At 33.4% G+C, this 14,641-nt stretch overlaps 1 protein-coding gene and 1 long non-coding RNA gene across 2 annotated transcripts in view; one reads left to right on the top strand and one right to left on the bottom strand.

The window, feature by feature from the left end:
- LOC126747086 (uncharacterized) overlaps nt 1-14,641 on the top strand; it is a 108,662-nt gene that overhangs the window by 62,785 nt on the left and 31,236 nt on the right. The window lies entirely within an intron of this gene.
- The window catches only part of LOC126747087 (uncharacterized), a 30,517-nt gene continuing 16,790 nt past the window's right edge, over nt 915-14,641 (bottom strand). The window contains exons 2-3 of the long non-coding RNA XR_007664077.1: nt 1,239-1,490; nt 915-1,109 (exon numbers count right to left, since the gene is read on the bottom strand). This is a non-coding gene — a long non-coding RNA (uncharacterized LOC126747087). The remainder of the gene's footprint in view (nt 1,110-1,238; nt 1,491-14,641) is intronic.

Genomic DNA, 14,641 nt, shown 5'->3' with positions numbered 1-14,641 from the left:
AAACCGTTTCGACCAATGAAAGCTGACCGGCAAATATTGCGCGTCCTAAGAAACAAGAACGGTGTTGCCAGATCTGCCTAAATATCCTATGGAGACCCAATTTTTAGCCAAAATTATTATTATTTTTTGGGTTAGGTTTTAAAAGAAACCAAAAATGTTTACAACATATATATTTCGTGTGTTATGTTTTATTAGATTTAAGGAACAGGGGATGGTCAATTTTACATTGTTTTAATAAAAAATAAAAATTTTCAACATTGTTTTTTTTGATTTTCAAAATTTTAAATAGCATCCCGTCTAGATAATCCAATAAACAATCCCTACACAAAATTTGAGCTTTCTAACTTTTTTTGTCTTGGTACAGGAGCTAACCCCGTTTTACGCAGGTAGACCTCCCTCTTAAGGTCGAAATTCTTTATCGAATTAATTGGTTTTTATTTCATGTTGTCGTCCATGGATAATTTTTAGAATGAGTTAAAGATACTTAAAATTTTTTTTTTCGAAAACAAAGCCAGATATGAAGATAATATAAGATACGAAAAAGTTGTATTTTTAGTTGCTTAGATAGAAAAATAAATGAAAAGCTGCAAAACAATTATTGGCCTTGTTTTTTCCTCAGCAATAAGCATGTGGTGCCCACTGACACGCCACTGGACCTAATAATTTCAATCTAGTTACAGCTAAATAAGCGTCTTATAACTTCAAATAACTGTACCAAATTTTAACCAAATCGGTTTAAGGATAGTTATAGTATTTTTAAAATACCGTTATTTTTTTGAACCTTCATCGCCCTGTATCTCAGAAACAAAGCAACTTCCGACATACGTTCATAGGAACTTTTTTTCATAAAACGACCTAACGATTCACCCTGTATAGTTTCGTATCGTAGGGAAACACCCTGTATAGAAAAGTATCAATTATTTAGATATGATTTATCTGGTAATAGTACTGATGCGTTTTTTTGAGCCTTATAACTTCTTTCCCTTCCTCAAATATTATCTCCATACATAAAGTCTTATCAGATTTAATTGCTTCAGCCAGTGTTTTCCCCGATTTGTGGACTTTATGCAGACACTTTATTTCGAGTATAGCACCATTGTCAATCACCGCTATATTAAAAAGAAACTGATAATTAAATGTGGCCTCTACTAATTTATTAGGTCGATGACGACCCTATTGCTTATTACTTTATACTTTTATACTGGCTATTATTTTCATTACGACTAAACGATACTTACCATCAGGGGTAGCTCCAAGATAATAAAAATTCCAGATTCCTTGACTTTGATTTGGGTCTCATGAGCGAATCTTTCACGAGCCACTGCTTATTTGACTTTTCCATAATTAATTGAAGTAGTCCTTAAATTGGTTTTGTAGACTTCCCCAAAATTTGAAGCTGTCAGTCTGTCCATGCGGTATTGTTCGTACAATTTATTTCCCCATTGGCCAATTGTTTTCTGCTCAATTTCTAGAGCATCCGCAGGTGTTACCTAACAAAGAAATAATATTTTCAATCATAAAAAGCTAAGCAAATCGTGCCTTAAGTCTGTTTAGAAGCCTTGTTCTTTCAGACATAAACTCTTCTTCTGTGAGAGACCTCTTCTTTTGTTGTGGCCGTCCAAGTTGTGCTTTGCCAATCGGCATCTTTATTGTAGCGAAGACCAGACAAATAAGCTCTTGCTTGTAGAGAACCTTTTTGAATTGTGGCAGGAAATTGTACAGTTTGGACCAAGAAAATAGATATGTCTCTGTATGGCTGAACTATTTACTAAAGGTATATTAACATTTTGCCGAGATGAATTTCTAGTATTTAATTGATGAGATATTTCCTGTTTATAACAATCTGTTTTTAACATAAATCTAAGTGCTGCCACTATGTAGAGTTGTTCTAAGGTCAATAATTTGCATTCATGAAATAGCAATTCAGATGGGTATCCTCTGTTTTTAAAATACATTATTTTAATTATATACTTTTGTGCTACATTTAAAGCTGACATAAAAGTTTTTCGAGCATTTCCCCAGACCATACCATAGTTTAGAATTGATTCAATTAAAGATAACTATATAGTTTTAAGAATTTCAATTGGTAGGATATTATGTGGCTCATAAAACTTATAAATCAACTTCCTTATTTTAGCAGTTACAAATTCACACAGAATATTCATGAATACACCTAGATACTTAATATTACATTTTCTTTTAACGGCAGATTGACATTTGCAGTGCAAAGATTGTATATCGCAAAGATAATCATGTACCTTGAGCTCTTGAACTTTAGGAAGGGTTGCCTGAGTCAATGCAAAAATCATAAAATGGGTCTTATCAATATTAAGTGATAACAAACTAAAATCCAACCATCTCTTTATGTATGTTATTGCTAATTCTGCTTTTCTAATAGCTGATTGCCATGTACTATAATGACACTGTCATCCGCAAAACAGAGAACCCTTCCCTCATTCAACACAGAAAAAATCCCATTCATATAGATGTTAAACAAGACTGGCCCCAGCACTGTACCCTGTGGCACACCAACTCCCACTTTTCCAGGATCACTTTTCTCCTCTGTTAATTTTACTTTCTGAGTTCTGTTACTCAAGTATGAACTGAATAGATTATTTGCTATTCCTCTTATCCCCATATCATATAATCTGTTTAATAAAATGTGATGTGCCACAGTGTCAAAGGCTTTGGCCAAGTCCAGGAATATTGCCACTACTTTCTCTTTGCTATCTAAAGATTTTATAATTTGTTCTGTCACTTTGCACAATGCATTTTCTGTATTAACATTATCTTTAAAAGCAAACTGACTTTCGGATAATAATTTATGTTTATTCAAGAATATCATTAATTTATGTTTAAGGCATTTTTCTATTATTTTACTAACAGTACTTATTATTGCAATTGGTCTATAATTATTCATTAACCTTCTATCACCCTGCTTATAAAGAGGAATAATTTCAGCTTTTTTAAGAACAGTTGGATATACTCCCGAACTAAAAATGATGTTAATAATGTGTTTCAGAGGTTTAAGTAAAAAAATATGATTATCTTTTATTACTTCTGATGTAATGCCATCTTCTCCACAAGAGACACCATTCTTAAGATTTTTTATTTGCTCTACAATTTCATGCTCTTCAATTGGAGATTGGAGAAAAAATGATTCACTGTTATTTACTTTCTGTTGAAACCCTGGTTCACAGGATGGAGGATTAATTTTTTCTGCCAACTTTTTACCAACATTGCTGAAGTATATATTAAATTCATTTGCCATCAAATTCTTTTCAGTAATTTCAATGCCATCATCGTTACAAATTGCTTTTATATGAGATTTAATAATGAAATCATTTGTGGCTTCTTTTATTATTTTCCAGAGTCTTTTACATTATTGTTTATTTTTGTTTTGTAATAATTATACTTAGATTTTTTAATAAATTTGCATAAACTATTTCTGTACTGTCGGTAGGTATTTAATGCTTCAGCGTTATTTGGATTTAATGTACATATTTTTTTTAGTTAGTCTCTTCTACGAATAGATGTTAAGAGTCCACCTGTGATCCATGGTTTCAATCTTAATTGTTTGTTATTTATCTCATGACCAGTCGAACACATCTCCACATACTGCTGCAACAGATTCATGAATTTTTCCGTACAAGAGTTGGAATTGTTATTTTCAAGAACAGAGTCCCAAGTTTCAAGAGATTTGAAGTTTTTGTTTCAAAGTATTAAAGTTGACCCTCCGAAACACTGGCCTATTCCGATGAGTTTCCGATTTACTAATTGCATCATATTTGATATTCAATAAAATGGGGTAGTGATCAGTGAAATCTTGTTTTAATATAACAGAATTTAGATTATTATATACAGCACTATTACATTTTACGAAGCAATGATCAATACAGGTAGCACTTTGATGTTGTATGCGGGTTGGTTTATTGATTGTGCTTAAAAATCCATAAGAGTTTAACATTGTTATGTAATTATTTACTACTGGGGAGGAAGTGTCAAGTAGATTAATATTAATATCTCCCATTAAAACATATATTTGTTTACTATCGGAAAAGCCAGTATTCAAAATGTCCCCTAAATTACCTATAAAATCATTCACATCTGTTGCAGGTGACCTACAGATTCCCAGAATATTAACAAAAATATTGTTTTTACACAAAGACAGGTAAGCACATTTAAGATTATTTGATTGTTTAATTTGGTAACTCTGGAAAAGCTGCTGCTTGACATATATTATACAACCATCAAACTTATTAAGGGTACTTTCATTCCAGAACATAGAATAGCCAGGAATATTAAAATCGCTACTGTTATAAATGATATGGGTTTCGGTCATAACTATTGTGTCATAGGTTTTACCGGTTGATTCTAAAAATACTAACAAATTATAAAAATTTTTATACGCACTTCTTATATTAACATGAATTATGCTAAGGTCTTCATTATCATCAAATATGGCTAATTCATCTAAGGTATCACAAGTAATCACATCATGAGTTTTATACTCGTCACAAATATTATTTTGATCAGTGAATTTTAAGGCTTAATTCTTTGGCATTTCTATATTATACATCCCTTTTCATTATTTTTACAATGAAAGCAGGTCCTTTTCACAGACTACCTTTATTGGTCTTTCAGCATCACTTTTTTTAACAAAGATGTGCCCACTGGAGCAATACACCTCCTTGAAATGTCGAGATTGTTTCAGTTCCCTGGCCTTTTTAAATAGTGTGCAAATTTTAAGTGTGAAATCATTGAAGTAAAGTCTTTGGTCGTTCCCGTCCAAGCCACATTTCGTTACAGTTGTTCGCTTAAGTTGTCCTATCCGTGCATATAGCTGTTTTTTAATTTGATGGTTATCAAATTTCACTAGGATTGGTCCACTGTCATTTTTATTTAATCTGAGACTTTCTTTTCTATCTCCATTTTTCAAGGGCATCTCCATATTTTGCAGAATTTTCTCCACAATTTGTTGTGTACAGGGTTCTTTTTGTTTTGGAACCCCAACAATAACGATGTTGTTGATGAGCTTTTCTTTTTGCTCCATTTCCTCGAATTTGGTTTCTAAAATTCTCACTCGTTGTTTCAATTGCGTGTTTTCATCCCTCAAAAACTTAATTTCAGCAAGAACTTCTTCAAGAGATCCTTTTTGGTTGTCAAAACAGTCTGACATATCGTCGGCCCATGCCAAAACCATGAATGTGAAAAATCGTGATTTGGAGATATTTGGGTTTGAAGGTTTTGATACTCTGTGAAAATTCAGATTTTTGTCGGAATAATTTCATTTCTTGGAAGACATAGGATCTACTTTGACAGTTTATAACTTGCTTATTATTTTTTCTGTTTATTAGCCCCCACCTTCCAAAACGTCACATTCGTGGATTTGGCATTGCAAAATTTTCTTTGAAATCACTTACAGTACAATAAGAAAACCTAAAGACACAATGATTTTCAATATTTTTATTGATTTGAAATATCAATAAACATGTGTATTTTCATTGGGAAACTAGGATAAACTCGGGATCTATAAATCTAAGAAAACAAAACTACTTAAACTTCTAAATCATTGGCAAAATAAACTATAAAAACGAAAAATGTTTTCTCAAAAAATACTCAAAATACAAAAGGAACTAAATTCATATGCTTAAGTGAGCTTGAGTATAAAGTGAAATGGTTTAATTTTCATCTGAGTTAGTATTTTTACTGTCATCTGGTTCTGGTAATCTATCCCTAATATTATTATTAATTTTTAGCGACTTGTAAAAACTGTGATGAACTTTTGGGATTGTTAAATCAGAACACATTTTTTGTAAAGCCTGATATTTTGGCTTCGCAATGGGTAACTCACATTCATATGATTTTTTTAACTCCTCTGTTTTTGGTCGACCTCAAATTTTTTCATGCAGTTTATGTCACGAAATTTTTGTTCAAAATCCATTTTGTAAAACACCTTCGTCATGTCCGATTTCAGATAACGAATCCAGCAAACCTTACGCCGTGGTATTTTGTTCATCTCAAATTTTTGCGCTGCAAATTCTTTAAAATCATAAACATCATCAAAGCTTCTGCTCCTCACGCTTCAAATGGGCGTGGTTTCATACGAGCATCTCGTATTACTTGCGCCCAACCTTCAGGAATGTATACAGGAACATGCTTAGCTTTCTGCTCAATTTTGGAATGTATGGAATCGCATTCCATTTCAGTGTGTCTGCTTTCGAAAAATTGATGATCTATGATTTTCAAGCTAGGATGAACAGAAATGAGCTGCATACACATAGCAGCAAAATTTGAATTCTTTTGCTGGCCACCACAGCCATCTGACATCATTCTAACTTCTGTTACTTCTGGATTAGATAATACGTATTCATAGATCCAAGAAGCGATTTCATTTGAACCCCTTTTACCCTGGGTTTCATCCCATAGATAGCAAATGCCATCTTGATTTCCAATTTTATAAACTGTCAAGTTATAAACAGCTTCAAGGTCAAAATTGAATGCTAATATAGTAGAATTGTTTATTGCTTCCAGTTTATCAGCACTGCGAGCCTTGCGTGCCAATTCCTTTCTTCTCAAGTGTTGATGGAATGTTTGTTCTTGCGCTTCTTTTTCTTCTCCAGTCATATTTTTCTGTGCCATATCTTGCACTGGTCCTTCTTTGGCTTGAAAAACCCCACGTTATACCTTAGTTCCATTTTGGTCCATACATTGCTATCTCTTTCATGTTTAGACCTAACACTATCAATTATTTTTTGTGTTCTAGATGTCACATTTATCATTTTATAATTGATTTTTTACTACTCAAAATCTATACACGAATGTTACAAAGTATACCATACACTTACAATGTCAAAACAACGAATGTATAGTTCAGTTCAGAGATCTATTAGAATCTTTGATGTACCGCAAATAGTCCGTGTGCCGGTGTTGCTTGTATTGTCACATGACATGCATCTTTAAACCGGAAAATTTTATGGGGAAAGAGTCATAAAGTATTATTCTAAGCGATATATAATCATTTCATTAAATAAATAAATTTTTTAAGCATTTTTTTAAGAATTTATACATTTGATTCGTAAAATGTGCCCACGTACTATTTTGTTAAACGCCTGACCTTAGTCACAGCCACTCAAGCGTGAATAGTTGCACAGGTCCGGCCTTAAAATTTATTTGCATTTAAAACTTTATTATTCGGGATTTTTGGGTTTAGTTTTATTAAGTTAGAAATTCAGGATAGTTGATAGCAATATAATATTTAATTTAAATATAAGATTTAAGTACGTTAAATGAGTTTAACCAAAAATTTTAATTTCATAAGTTTAGTTTTTAGCGTCATCAGTCCCTTATAACAAGTCAAGTCTCTTTGCTTTGCAATATGTCAAGTTGGAATAATGTATTGACTACTGTTAACCCACTGCATAGCTTTCATCAAATAGTATTAAACAATTTTAACACTGCTTTTCCTGTTGTCAATATTAAGAAACGAAATAGAAAACCTTGATATACTAAGGGTTTACGAGTATCTGGGAAAAATATGCGCTTCCTTTTTTACATTAGGAAATACGCTATGAACAATGCAACATTTTTAAATTATTATAACAGATACCGCAAGATTTGCAGAAACTCAATCAGAATGGCTAAGTGGACCTACTTTCAAAGGAGGATAAATAATTCCTCCAACAGAGCAAAAGAGTCTTGGAAGATTTTAAATGAGCTTAGGGGTAAAAATTGTTCCATATCCGTTGTTTATTTACATTACACCGCATAGCTGTATTATTATTTGTTACCTTTTTTTTGCCGGCTCGAAACCGACGGCATTTACGGCATTTATTGTATCTCCCAGTCAGTCGAAAATATACTCTCATAAATTAAGGTTGTGTATTATTTCAAATTAAATACATACACATCATTGGCGCAGTCGATCTTACGGACCTAAATTGTTAAAAGTAGTCGGTGAAAATGTCATCTTTTCTCGGAAATTTAAGTACGTTTGATCCGGAAAAGTCGGATTACGCGATATTTTCCGAGCGGCTAAAACAGTTTTTCGTGGCAAATGGTATAACGGAGGACGATAAAATGCGTGCGACTCTTCTAAATACATTAAATGAAGATTGTTACGTTTTGTTAAGAAATTTGTGTGTACCGAAAACGCCACCGGAAGTGAAATTCCAGGATTTGGATAAATTGTTATTAAAGCATTTTGCTCCAGTGCGGTCCTATTTTTCGGAGAGAAGTAAATTTTACTCTGCTCAAAGAGAGCCCGGTGAAAAAGTGTGTGATTGGGCAGCTCGTGTGAAAAATTTAGTGAGTAATTGCGGATGTGAGGCTACAATAACTCTCAGTACGCTAATGAGAGATATTTTTGCGATCGGTATTAATGACGTGCGTTTTTCCGATCGTTTGTTTGAAGAAAATGCCATCAGTAGGGACTGTACGTTTCAGTTTATGGAAAAAATTGCTTTGGCAAAGGAGTCTGCGGTCGCTGATCATAAAAAGCGCGTATCCAAGGAGTCTCAGGCCCCGATTAAAACAGAACTAGAGGAAATATATTATAATCAAAATCCAGGTACTTCTCGTCAAAATCGGGGTAAGTCAAAATCTAAATATACTGTTAAAAGAGACCATCAAGAAAAACCGGCTCTACCAAAATGTTCGGTGTGTGGGCGTGCAAATCACGTTTTTTCTAACTGTGCTTATCGTAGCTGTTTCTGTCACAAATGTGGAATCAAAGGCCATTTGGCACCTATGTGCAAGAAGCTATCAGGTCATAATTTTTTGCAAGAAAACCTTTTGCAAGACTCATCTGATGAGAATGACGAGATGTGCTTTAACATTAAGAGTAATTCTTCATCATATTATAATAAGTTGCGTTATAATTCTAAAGGTAACGAAAGGCCTATAATTATTAAGCTATTAATTGACGGTTTACAATTTGATTTTGAAATTGATTCTGGATTTGCTCATGCGGCTATTTCTGAAAATTTGTATAAACATTATTTTACAAAATATAATTTGATTCGTAATGATCTGTCTCTTAAAGATTATGTGGGTGTATCATTTAACCCCTTAGGTTATCTTAACCTAAATATTATCTATGACGACAACAATTACATTTTAAAAACATATGTCATTAAAAATGGAGGACCTCCATTAATAGGGCGTAACGGCTTAAAAATGTTGAACATTGGTTTATGTAAAATAGATAGTAACAATAGTAATAGGTTGTTATACGTAAATTCGGAGACCAAGCTTCAATATTTATTAAAACATTTTGGTCAAATTTTTGATGGTACTCTGGGCACTTTCAACAAGTTTAAAGTAACCCTTAAGTTAAAGGAAAATGCTATTCCGCGATTTTTTAAACCACGTCCTGTTCCAATCGCGCTTAAGCCAAAAATTGACGAAGAATTAGATCGTTTAATTAAAAATAAGGTATTAATTCCGACAGAATTTTCTAAATGGGCCACCCCTATTGTTCCCATATTGAAGAAAAATGGTGGTCTAAGAATTTGTGGAGATTTTAAGGTAACCTTGAATCCACAACTGGAATTTCAACAGTTTCCGCTTCCGCGAATAGAATATTTATTTAGTCGGCTGGAAGGGGGTTTAAAATTTTCAAAAATCGATTTGTCAGAGGCATACCAGCAAATTCTTCTGGATGAAAATTCTACAGAGTTGGTGACAATCTCTACACATAGAGGTTTATTTTCTTATCAGAGGCTACCCTTTGGCATTCATTGTGCACCCTCCATATTTCAAGTTATTATGGAACAACTATTTAACGGTATACCGGGCGTTATAGCGTTTCTTGATGATATTTTAATAACGGGAAAAAATGACCTTGAACATTTAGAGAGGTTAGAACGGGTTTTTACAAAATTAAGTGAATGCGGCCTTAAAGTAAAAAAAAACAAATGCAGCTTTATGCAAGACTCCTTGACGTACATGGGCCATCGAATCGATAAATTTGGGCTACATAAGACCCAAGAAAGAGTAGAAGCCGTCATTAAAACTAAAAATCCTTCAAATATTACAGAACTGAAATCATTTTTAGGGGGGGTAAATTATTATGTTAAATTTTTACCAAACGCATCAACAATACTCTTCCCCTTATATAATTTGTTAAAAAAAAACGTTCCTTGGGAATGGAGTACAGAATGTCAAAATAGTTTTTCTAAAATCAAGGAAATGTTAATTTCTCCATCGGTTCTGGCTCATTTTGATCCCAAAATACCCATTAGACTCTTGGTGGATGCTAGCAGTGTAGGGCTTGGAGCGATTATTAGTCATTTTTATCCAGACGGTTCTGAGAGGCCAATCGCTTTTGCTTCCAGATTATTAAGTAAAAGCGAATTAGGTTTTTCACAAATTGAGAAAGAGGCTCTAGCCATCATTTTTGGAGTAAAAAAATTTTTTCAATTTTTGTATGGGACAAAATTTACCTTGTATACCGATCACAAGCCCCTTTTAGCCATTTTTGGAGATAAAAAGGGGCTACCGGTTTTTGCAGCTAATCGCCTACAAAGGTGGGCGTATATTTTATCATCATTTAACTTTGAAATTAAATACGTCAACACAAAAAAGAATTACTCGGATTTTTTATCTCGACTAGGAACTAGTGTTGAAAATATTCACTATTATTATAATAGTAGTTCCATTGTGTTTTCATCAAGTGACAATGATAAAGTGTCATATTTAAATTATATTCAAAATTCCGATTTTCCAGTAAATTTTTTGAAAATTAAAGAGCAAACTGGTAAAGATCCAATCCTTAGCAAAGTTTTTTTTTATGTTAAAAATGGCTGGCCTAAAACTTGTCCTTCTGTAGACCTTAAGCCGTTTTTTATAAGAAAAAACGAAGTATCTATTGAACACGGTTGTTTAATGTGGGGGTATCGTTTAATTGTACCTTCAAGTTTTCAAACGAGTATTTTGGAAGAGCTACACTTAACCCACATTGGCATTGTCAAAATGAAGGCTTTGGCTCGCTCATACGTATGGTGGCCAAAAATCGACGAGGCTATAGAAAATATTGCTCGGCGATGTAAAATTTGTTCAATGTATGCGGATAAGTCACCTAAACCTTCTTTGATAATGTGGGATTGCCCTAAAAATGCATGGACTCGTTTGCATGTAGATTTTTTTGGCCCTTTGTTTAATAAAACATTTTTAGTTGTTGAAGACGCCACATCCAAATGGTTGGAATGTTTTATTGTGCAAAATATGTCTTCTTCTAAAACAATACAAATTCTAAGAAAGTTATTTTCTCAGTTTGGATTGCCCAAAGAAATAGCTACAGATAATGCACAAACTTTTATGTCTGTTGAATTTAGTTCTTTTCTAGAGAGTTTGGGTATTATCCACAAGACGGGTGCTCCTTTTCATCCAGAGACTAATGGATTGGCGGAGTCCGGTGTTAAAATTTTAAAAAGAGCGCTTATTAAAGGTTACAAAGATCATAAAACTGATCTGCAACTTATTTTAGATACGTTTCTTTTTCAATATCGCAATACGCCTCAAACAACCACTCAAGAATGTCCATCCAAAATTATTTTTGGTCGCTCTTTACGCACTAGATTTGACTTATTGCTTCCTTCCACCGAAAATGTAATTAAAAATAAACAGCATAAAATGGAGAAAAATTTTAAAAAGGTTTGAGACATATCATTTTGTATTGGAGAAAAAGTGTGGGCTCAAGATTATCGTCCAAATGCAGACAAAAGTAGGTGGTGTCAAGGGGTTGTTCAAGATATTCTTGGTCGAAGAACTTACGTAATAGAGGTAGATAATGGAATAAAATGGAAGAGGCATCTCAGCCAGTTAAAAAAAAATCATGTAACATTTCAGCCTGAACATAATAAGACAAATACAACCATAATTCCAAGATCTACCTCGATTGATAATAATAGTTTTAGCTCTAGTGAAGATGAAGTGGTGGTTTTATCAGATAGTGATAAATCTGATTTAGAAAGTGATTCGGGTACACGTGTGTTGCGTAGACGTAGCAAAATTAAAATGCCGGATCGTTTGCAAGTGTCTTAGTTTAGAAGACAGTTAGGTTTGATGTTTGACTGGTTGATTTTTTTTTCTTTTTGTTATTGGGGGAGGGTGTTCCATATCCGTTGTTTATTTACATTACACCGCATAGCTGTATTATTATTTGTTACCTTTTTTTTGCCGGCTCGAAACCGACGGCATTTACGGCATTTATTGTATCTCCCAGTCAGTCGAAAATATACTCTCATAAATTAAGGTTGTGTATTATTTCAAATTAAATACATACACATCAATGTCTTGGTTATTCCAAGTACCTTAGATTCCAATGTCCTCAATTCCTTCTACTGTAATATTGCTAGTAACCTTGCAGCCAATCTCTCACAAAAAATAGATCCCAGGAGCTATCTCAGCAATGTGGTAGTAGCCGAATCTTTCTTTTTTGCCCCCACAAGTGTAGAAGAGCTTAAACAGTTAATGGTTATTATTAAGAATAAGAGTTCATCAGGTTGGGATGGGCTTTTTCTTAAAATATTTTCTGTTTTACCTCTTGTTGCTTTGCAAGTCTTGGCCGAGTCAATTAACTTTTCATTTATGTCTGGAGTTTTCCCAGAGTGCTTAAAAAGAGCAATGATTGTTCCTCTTTACAAGGGTGGCGATCGCGACTGTCCTTCTAACTTTAGACCTATAGCGTTATTGCCTACTTTAGCCAAGATAGTGGAACGGCTCGTTAAGGTGAGGATGGTTTCATTTTCAAATAGATTTGGCCTATTGAGTCTTCAGCAGTTTGGCTTTCGTGAGTCTGTGAGCACAAATGATGCTTTCTTTCGCTTTCTAGAGCACCTGTACAACCGACTGAATGTTGGTGAAGTTGCAGCAGCGGTATTCTGTGACTTGTCCAAGGCATTTGACTGCATGAGTCACAGAGTGCTGCTGATGAAACTGGAGTTCTATGGTTTCAGGGGAACTGCCCTTGAGTGGTTTCGTTCCTACTTATCAAATCGAGTCCAGGCTGTCAAATTTAATGGTGGTATGTCTAAGGAACTTAATATAAATGTGGGTGTTCCGCAAGGATCAGTACTTGGTCTTTTAATTTTTCTCATTTATGTGAACGATCTGCCACAACTGCAGGTAACTGGTGTGCCGATGATACCACCATCCTGTGGCACGACTCTGATGTTTCTCAAATGGAGGCCAATATACGTGCAGATTTGTTAAAAATAAAAGACTGGTGTGATGCAAATTTTTTGACATTTAATGTTTCCAAAACAAATATCCTTAAATGTAATACAAATGATATATGTTTAAATAATGAAGCCATCAACATGCCACCGTTCAGTAAGTTTTTGGGTCTTTCCATAGACAAGTTCCTTAAATTTGAAGACCATATTGTGAATGTATGTAGAAAAGTCTCATCATGCTGCTACGCCCTAAGGGTTATTGCCACCAGTCTTAATTTCTCCATCGCCAGATCTGCATACTTCGCGATTATCGAGTCGCACCTTCGATATAGAATTTGCTTTTGGGGTTCATGTTCAAATTCACTTTTTAGTTCAGTGTTTGTACTCCAGAAAGGGGCCATTAGATATCTATGTGGGGCCAAGCCTCGTGATTCATTTCGCCCGCTTTTTGTAAGTCATAATATTTTAACCCTGTGTTGTATTTTTATTTTGGAAACAGTTTGCTTAGTTTTTAGAAAATATAAGCAGGAACTCCACTTAGGAAGCCACTATAATACGCGACAAAACTATTTGTTGAGGCTACCCATTCCTCATTTTGAACTTGTCCGTAGCTCTATCATATATGGAGGTAGAAAGCTGTTTAATAAACTTCCACTAGAAATAAGACAACTTAAGACTGAAAAAAGCCTACGTACAAGGAAGAAAATATTTCTTGCTAGTAAAGCGTACTAAACTATGTAGCACCTAAACTATGATGAATTTTTAATGATTAGCATTTTTCAAAGTTTTATATAATTTTATTTTATTTTAAATTAATTTCTCGTTTTTATTCCTTTAATGTACAGTCTATTGGCTTTGTCTACAACTTCTATGTTTATATTTACAATAAAGCATTTTTGAGTTTAATGAAAGAGTAGGTGACAAATTACTTAGGCCCATTTATTCTGTGGATTAAGGCATTAAATAGTTACTTTTTGACACAAAAGTGTAAAATGTTTTGGTTTGTCTTCAAATTTTATATATTTCCTTTTTTTGGGAATTGAGATTTATTTTTACATGGTGGTGATTATTAATGGGGATTGTGGCTGCCATATTCAATGTCCTTTATTATATTTTTTTTTAATTAATACATATTATGATATATTATAATAATATACTCATGAAAACCCCCCATCTCTATATTTAGTACCAACTTCTTTTGATAAAAAGTAATTATGTAGTCAGAAAATTGGAAGTATATTTCTTAAAATAAACTTTTACATTAAAAATCATCTGGCTGTCTATACTTTATGCCTTTAAAAGACACAAGTTTTACTTATAAAAAAAAACACACTTTACATCCTGAACGTATTTATTAATTTGTTTGCCTCATATTTAGTTATTATGCATATTAGCAGAGAAGAGATAAAAATTAACAAAAATAAGTGCTTATACTAAAAACTAAAAATCTTATACACTACATT

Source organism: Anthonomus grandis, chromosome 18 (assembly GCF_022605725.1).
Source record: "Anthonomus grandis grandis chromosome 18, icAntGran1.3, whole genome shotgun sequence".
NCBI lineage: Eukaryota > Metazoa > Arthropoda > Insecta > Coleoptera > Curculionidae > Anthonomus > Anthonomus grandis.
The sequence above is the reverse complement of the archived record's forward strand: the minus strand, read 5'-3'. Positions and strand labels throughout refer to the sequence as shown.